Source organism: Otolemur garnettii, unplaced genomic scaffold (assembly GCF_000181295.1).
Source record: "Otolemur garnettii isolate 467f Iridium unplaced genomic scaffold, OtoGar3 scaffold00024, whole genome shotgun sequence".
NCBI lineage: Eukaryota > Metazoa > Chordata > Mammalia > Primates > Galagidae > Otolemur > Otolemur garnettii.
In genome coordinates, this window is record NW_003852419.1 from 4,714,594 (window position 1) to 4,721,537 (window position 6,944).

The 6,944-nt window shown below is 44.1% G+C and overlaps 1 non-coding gene across 1 annotated transcript; it reads left to right on the forward strand.

The window, feature by feature from the left end:
* Positions 1–2,937: 2,937 nt before the first annotated feature.
* Positions 2,938–3,074, forward strand: LOC111724619. Its single transcript, XR_002772886.1, has one exon. It is a non-coding gene; the product is annotated as a small nucleolar RNA SNORA2/SNORA34 family (small nucleolar RNA).
* Positions 3,075–6,944: the final 3,870 nt, after the last annotated feature.

Here is a 6,944-nt window from a genome sequence, read left to right on the forward strand (position 1 = left end):
TCACATGGAAGGAGCTGGAAAATGTTCTTCTTAGCAAAGTATCACAAGAGTGGAAGAAAAAGTATCCAATGTACACACTCCTATTATGAAATTAATTTCTAGCTTTCATATGAAAGCTATAACCTAATAACAGCCTAAGAATACGGGGAAAGGGGAGCGAGAGGGGAGTGGGGAATGAGTGGAGGGAGGGGGATTGGAGGGATCACTTCTGTGGTTTATCTTACAAGGGTACAAGTGAATCTTTCTAAGAGTAGAACATGAAAGTTTTAACACAATAACTAAGAAAACCACATGAAGGCTATGTTAACCAGTTTGATGGAAATGTTTCAAATTGTATATGAAAACCCCACACTGTACCCCAGAAGTGCATTAATGTACATAGTTACCATTCAATAAAAAAAAAGGAAAGGTAAATAAAGCTTCTAGAATACAACATAGGAAAATATCTTCATAACCTTAATGTAGGCAAGAATTTTTGAATATGAAAGATAATCCACAGAATGGGAGATAATATTTGAAATATTTATAAATTACAAAGGACTCTTATCTGGTCTATGTAAAGAACTCTTCAAATCTATCCCCAAAAGACAGAAAATCCAAAAGGTAAATTGAGCACAAGACTTGAATAGACACATCACAAAAGTTTTCACAGGCAATAAAAGAATAAAATGGTGCTCAAACTCAGTAATCATTAGGAGAATGAAAGCTACAACCCCAGTGAGAAAACATTACACACCCACCAGCATGGCTCAAGTTGAAAAAGTCTATTCCAAGTACCAAGTTCTAGAGGGGACACGAAGCAACTGGTATCCAACTGGTGAAAGTGAAATGGGTATCCTGCTTAGGGGTAGCTGAACACAGGAGACTACTCTTTCACCCTGCTACTCTACTCTTAGGTGTACCCAAGTGAAATGAGTGCATTTGTCCTGCAAAAGATAAGGTTAAAAGCATACATAGCAGCCATATTTCCCAGGGTCCCAGATTTTAAAAACCCAAATGTCCATTATTAGTAAAATGGACAAAAAAGTTGTGGGACGCTCAAGAAATGGAGCATGCCACAGCAACAAAAATGAATCAACCACTGCCATATGCAAAAATGTGGGTGGCTTTTGTAAATGCTAAATGTCAGAAACCAGAAATAGACTGCAAATGACATAAATTCTATGTAAAAGTTTAGTACAGACAAGACTAACCTATGGTCTTTTGGCCTTTATTGGCCAAAAGGGTGGATGGTGACAAAGAAAGACAGGCAGAAGTCTTCTGGGATGCTATTGATACTCTATTTCTGATCGATATTTATACAGATAAAACATTTCACTTTGGGAAATTTTGCCAAACCAAACAATTAAGACTGATGTGCTTTTCTGCATGAATTTCAAACCTCAATAAATTGTATCAACTGGAAAAAAAAACTTGAATGAAATATCACTGATGATGTCATGTAAGGAGATGGGTACTCTGTATTGCTGATAGAAGTGTAAATCACAAATATCTTTGAAAGGCAATTTTTTCATATCCATACAACTTGAAATGCCATCTATCCCTTGAACCAGCAGTTGTACTTCTAAGATTTTTTAGTTATACTTCGACACATACTCAAAGATACAGTATAAGGATATTCGTGGCTGCATCACTTTTAAACCTAAACATCAGAGAGGTTATCTGAGTACATCATAGTGCATTTAAACAATAAAATGCCAGTGTTTAAAACAAACAAATGTCAACCAAATCTGGCCCAAGTCCGTGAGGTCACGTTCTAGGTTTACATATGTTCGAACACCTCTGGAAGGGCACACAAAGATCCAGCAGTGGTGCAGCCTCTGTGACAGGCACTAAGGGACAGGGTCTCAGGGTGGGAGAAGGATTACCCCATTGTACTATGAATTTTGTACCATGTCAGACTACAAACTCATTAGTCAAAATAGAAATGTAGTCCTGACCTTACAGTGGAGTCCAGGAGTGACAGCACCAAGGGATGCCAGAGAAGGGCAGGGCTTCAGAGGCCATCAGATGAGGAGACTGCGGCCCCCATGGGCCACGTTCCTTCAGAATGGAACGTACTTTCCCTAGGAGGTAAACACGCTGGGCCCACTGCTCTTCCACCTGAGTGCAGATGAAGCTACAGATAGCAACTGAGGCTGCAGGAAATACACACAGGAAAAGCAGGTTTTCTGAAGGAGTAGTGGGTAGGGGAGGCAATCACATACGGTCCTGGTAGCATCCTGGACAGACCAAACTGGATGTGGGGAAACAGGAGGGAACTATTAACAAGCACTCCTACCTCAAAGCAGGCTTAGGATAGAACAACTGATTTCAACATCCACTGGCTTCTCATAAGGTTCCATGTCCATGTATTTGTTTAATCAATTCATTCATCAATGTTTTTGCATGTCTGCTATGCACAGGGATCTGGGTTGGGCATGATGACTTTAGCCATAAACACAGTCCTTATGAGTTATTAGGGCACATACTGGCCCAACACACAGGTGAAATGTGGTCATCTATTGAGATGACCCTTGTCAAACTCCCCCTCCTTTCTGAATGCTCGGTTGTTGTTTAGTGAGTTGTGAGTGTAGTACAAAAGCATATTTTCATCCTTCTTGCTCATTTGAAATACACCTTTTTAATTTTCTCCCCACATTTATTGTATAAATGAAGTTCAGTAAACTGCACATTCTGAAAGTTTACAAATAAACCATCATGACGTAGGTTACACCCACAAAACCATTGCCACAGGGAAGACAGAGAACGTGTCCATCACCCCCAAAAGTATTAACCTGTCTCAACCTTCCCTGAAACTCACTGCCCGAGGCTGCTGGTTGGGCCACCATCCTCCCCCAGTTCCCACAGTGAGCACTTCAGACCCTCACAGACCCCTCAAGCCCGTCTCACTATTCCCCACTCCTTCCCTCTGCACTGCCAGAATGTCCTCCGTGTTTGGCCTTGAATAAAGCCCAGCAGTTTGCTGATACTGTTGGTTTCAAGCAGGAGCCTAAAAAATTATTATTCTGTGGTTTGTTGGCCACTTCAGAACTTTGGAATTGTAATGGTCATTTCATTAGGAAGAAACATCTGGGATGAGTGCAGTGGCTCATGCCTGTAATTCTGGCACTCCAGGAGGCCAAGGTGGGGGGACCCCTTGAGCTCAGGAGTTCAAGAGCAGCCTGAGCAAGAGCAAGACCCTTTCCCCACTAAAAATAGAAAAATTAGTCGGGCATTGTGGCATGTGACTATACATCAGCTATTCGGGAGGCTAAGGCAAAAGGATTGCTCAAGCCTAAGAGTTTGAGGTCGCTGTGAGCTATCAGGCCATGGCACTCTAGCCAGGGCAATGGAGTGAGACTGTCTCAAAAAGAAAAAAGAAAAAAGAAAGAAAGGAGAAAGAAAGATCTGAGTCATTAAGAAAAAATTTCCTCCACGGCGTTCTGTCATCTTGTCATTCTATTGCCCCAATCTAGTTTCCGAGGAACCACTGTGGTTACACAAGGTAATAATGGCTTGATGGCATGTACACAGTGCTTACTGGAGCCTTCCGCATGCTCTCAGAAAGGCAGGTTCTGCATGTAGCAGGTAAGAGCTATGTGATTGAGGCCAAGTTCATCGGGGCTTCAGTTTGCTTATCTGCCAAATGGGATTGTCCTTACTACAAACATATTTTAAACAAGCTAATTTCTGTAAAGAAAAAATAATTTTCCTTATGTCCTTTGGTAATCAATCCCTCCTTCCATCCTCACCCCCAGGTATCCATTGTTCTACAGAAAGCCTTTTGGAAATAAGGAAGACTTACTACTTTGCTATCTCCTCAGGCCAAACCTCACAGAGCAGATACTTAAGAAGTATCAGAAAATGAGAGTAATTTTAGAGAAATCACAGACCCACACCAGATTTGAATTGAAGGGCAAACAGCTTTAGCAACATGTAGGCATTTAATCTCCCAGAAAACTTCAGGGAAAGTATCATTATCCTCCTTTTATGAACAAGGATACTGAGCATCAGAGAGGTTAAGGAGCTGGCTCAAGGCTACACAGGCAGTAAATGGCAAAACTAGAGCTCCATCTGTCTGGACCCAGAGCCTTGCACAGCAGAACACATGCCCTGCAGGTCCTAGAGGGTCCCACCTGCCCCCAGGGTGGCCTGCCAGGACACACGGAGCCCACTCTGTGTCCTGTAGGATTCCTAGCACCCTTCCCCTTGTCCAGAAGGGATCTGGCAGGGTCCATAGGCCAAGAACACTAACTTCCCATCCACAGACATGGCCCAGCCCAATCTGAGGCTGAGACCAAGGAGCCCCTGCCATTACAGGGGGGACCTCCTAGAGAAATGCCCACACTGCAATAATCTGGAGCAGGGTCCATGTTGGAGACAATTTAACACCACCTAAAACCAACACAACTCAGGGACACATGTCTGACAGTTAAGTTCACAGACTCATCCTTTAAAAAAGTACTTTGAAGGGTAGACTAGGCACTGGTGGTGCACAGCTTCCCAAGGGGGGGGGTACCTTGAAGGTGAACGTAGTGATGTTCAGCAATCAGGTATGTAGCACTTTGTCTAGGATAAGTTTGCAAACTTGTCAGACCTTATACACACAGCTTTTAAAAAGTTACAAGTAACAAGTAAAAGTTACAAGTAACATGCAAATGCTTTACTTTTCCCCTGACCCCTCCTCATCTGTGGACAAGCCAGCCACAACAGGGACATGGTGGGAAGGGGATAGGAAATGTGGGTGGGGTGACATGACCTACCGAGATGTGTAGGTCTCACTACTCAGAACCTCAAACAGAAAAAAATAACCAGTGGTTTTACATCTGGACAAGTCATTTTGGCACATCCACCCCAAAATGGCTACATGTAGGTGGCTGAGAGAATGTTCCAAAGCCCTCTCTGGGCTTCAGCTTCCACAGGAAATGTAGGGTAGAGGCTGCAGGAAGCATCTGGGAGCAACACATGTCACAGGGCTGGGTTCCTTCAGGGAGCTGAGGGGCAGAGGCTGGGGCTACATACCACTTAGTGGGACAAACAAACTGAGCAGATGCATCCTGAATCTCTGGTGATAGGCATTAGAGCTGCCAGACTTCCTGGGGGAACGAACCCTAGATGGGCATATGATTCCCAGCTCCTCTGCACAGAGGACATGATACCCCAGCTTGGAGAGTTTCAGGACTAGCTGTGTAGGTTGCTCAGTGCAGCCCTGGCATTTAGAAGGAGCACCTCAATGGCGGCTCCCTCCTGTTCCACTTCTACTCCCACCAACACCCTGACAAAACCCTGATGTTCAACTGAAAGAGCTCTCTGGGTGCTGCGGGAACTTTGCATTAGCCTCAAAGTGCCCTGCCTGGATCCGTCTCCTTCATTCTGTGCATGGAACCCTTGGTTACCACCCTATGGGGCAGGATGGTTACTAGTTCTGCACTTGGGTTCCTTGTTACTCTTTTTATCATCTGAACTAGACAGAGAAGGGCTGTGGTGGTAGAGGGATGCCCCAACAGGCCCCGCTGCTGCTGCATCTCCTTCCTCATGATCACGATCTTCTACACGCCACCCTCCCCCAGCTGGCTGAGAGATCACAGCATGGTCTGACTCGGGTCCACTAAGCCTCATGATCCCAAGCAAAAGAGAGCCAGAGCTCTTGCCTAGTCTGTTGCTCTGCCACCAGCAGCCCTACACACGAGCTGATGGTACACATCAGTTTGTGCACTAGAGAGAAATGCTTTCAGCAAGAGAGGGCAGGAAAGGGCTGTGAGGGAGGCAAGTCCCAGAAGTGTATGGGAAATAGAAGGCCAAAGGTTGGTGGAAGCAAGATGGTGTTTTGCCAAATCCTCCAGATGACACATCACTGGTGTTGGTGCACAGCTCTTGTGCTTTAATAATGACAATAGAACCTCCACAGTTGACCACCTCCCTACACTAACAACCTCCTTAAGTTGACCTAATTTTTATAAACCAGACATGTACCACATGTACACATCAGTACAGTAGACCTAGTTCCTCACGGTAATCACCTCTGTATGTTGACCAGTTTGTAGTGGTCTCTGGATGACCAACTTACAGAGGTTCTACTGTATGTAGCAGGCACCCACCACATGCCAAGCACTAGAAGAAGCAGAGATGTAAAAATGACCAGAAAGTGGTCTTTGCCCTCCCAATGCTCATAGGAAAAAGCAACACACCAAAGGAACACTGTAACACAGGAAGGGTTGTCACCAGCTGCAAAGGGGAAGCATCAAACAATATCCAGAGAGGCCAGGCAGGTTTTGGTGGGAGGGCACTGTCCAGCAGGGACTTGAGATGAAGTATAGTGGCTGAGAACAGGTGCTAGAGTTGGCTGCATAGGTTTGCACCCAGGTTCTGCCAGTTACTAGTTCTATGAGCTTAGTCAACTTACTAACCTCTCTGTGCCTCAGTTTCCTCAACTGTAAATGGTACCCACTTCATGAGGTTGTTGAAAAGATTACACGAATACACGTACAACACTGTTAGTATAGTGTCTATAAAAGTATTTATTAAAATTATTGTCTTCAGAAAAAAAGCTCATCATTCCTAATCATCCAAAAAATGCAAAACCACCCTGAGATATCACCTAACTCCACTGAGAATAGCCGACATCACAAAGTCCCAAAGCCGCAGATGCTGGTGTGGATGTGGAGAGAAGGAAACACTTTTACTCTGTTGGCGGGACTGCAAACTGATACAGCCTCTTTGGAAACAAGTATGGAGAATCCTCAAAGAACTCAAACTTCCATTTGATCCTGCAATCCCACTACCGGGCATTGACCCAGAAGAAAAAAAATCATTTTATTATAAGGACATTTGCACTAGATTGTTTATCGCAGCTCAATTTACAATCAACAGGATGTGAAAACAACCCATATGCCCATCAACTCAGGAATGGATTGACAAACTGTGCTATATCTATACCATGAAATACTATTCAGCCATAAAAA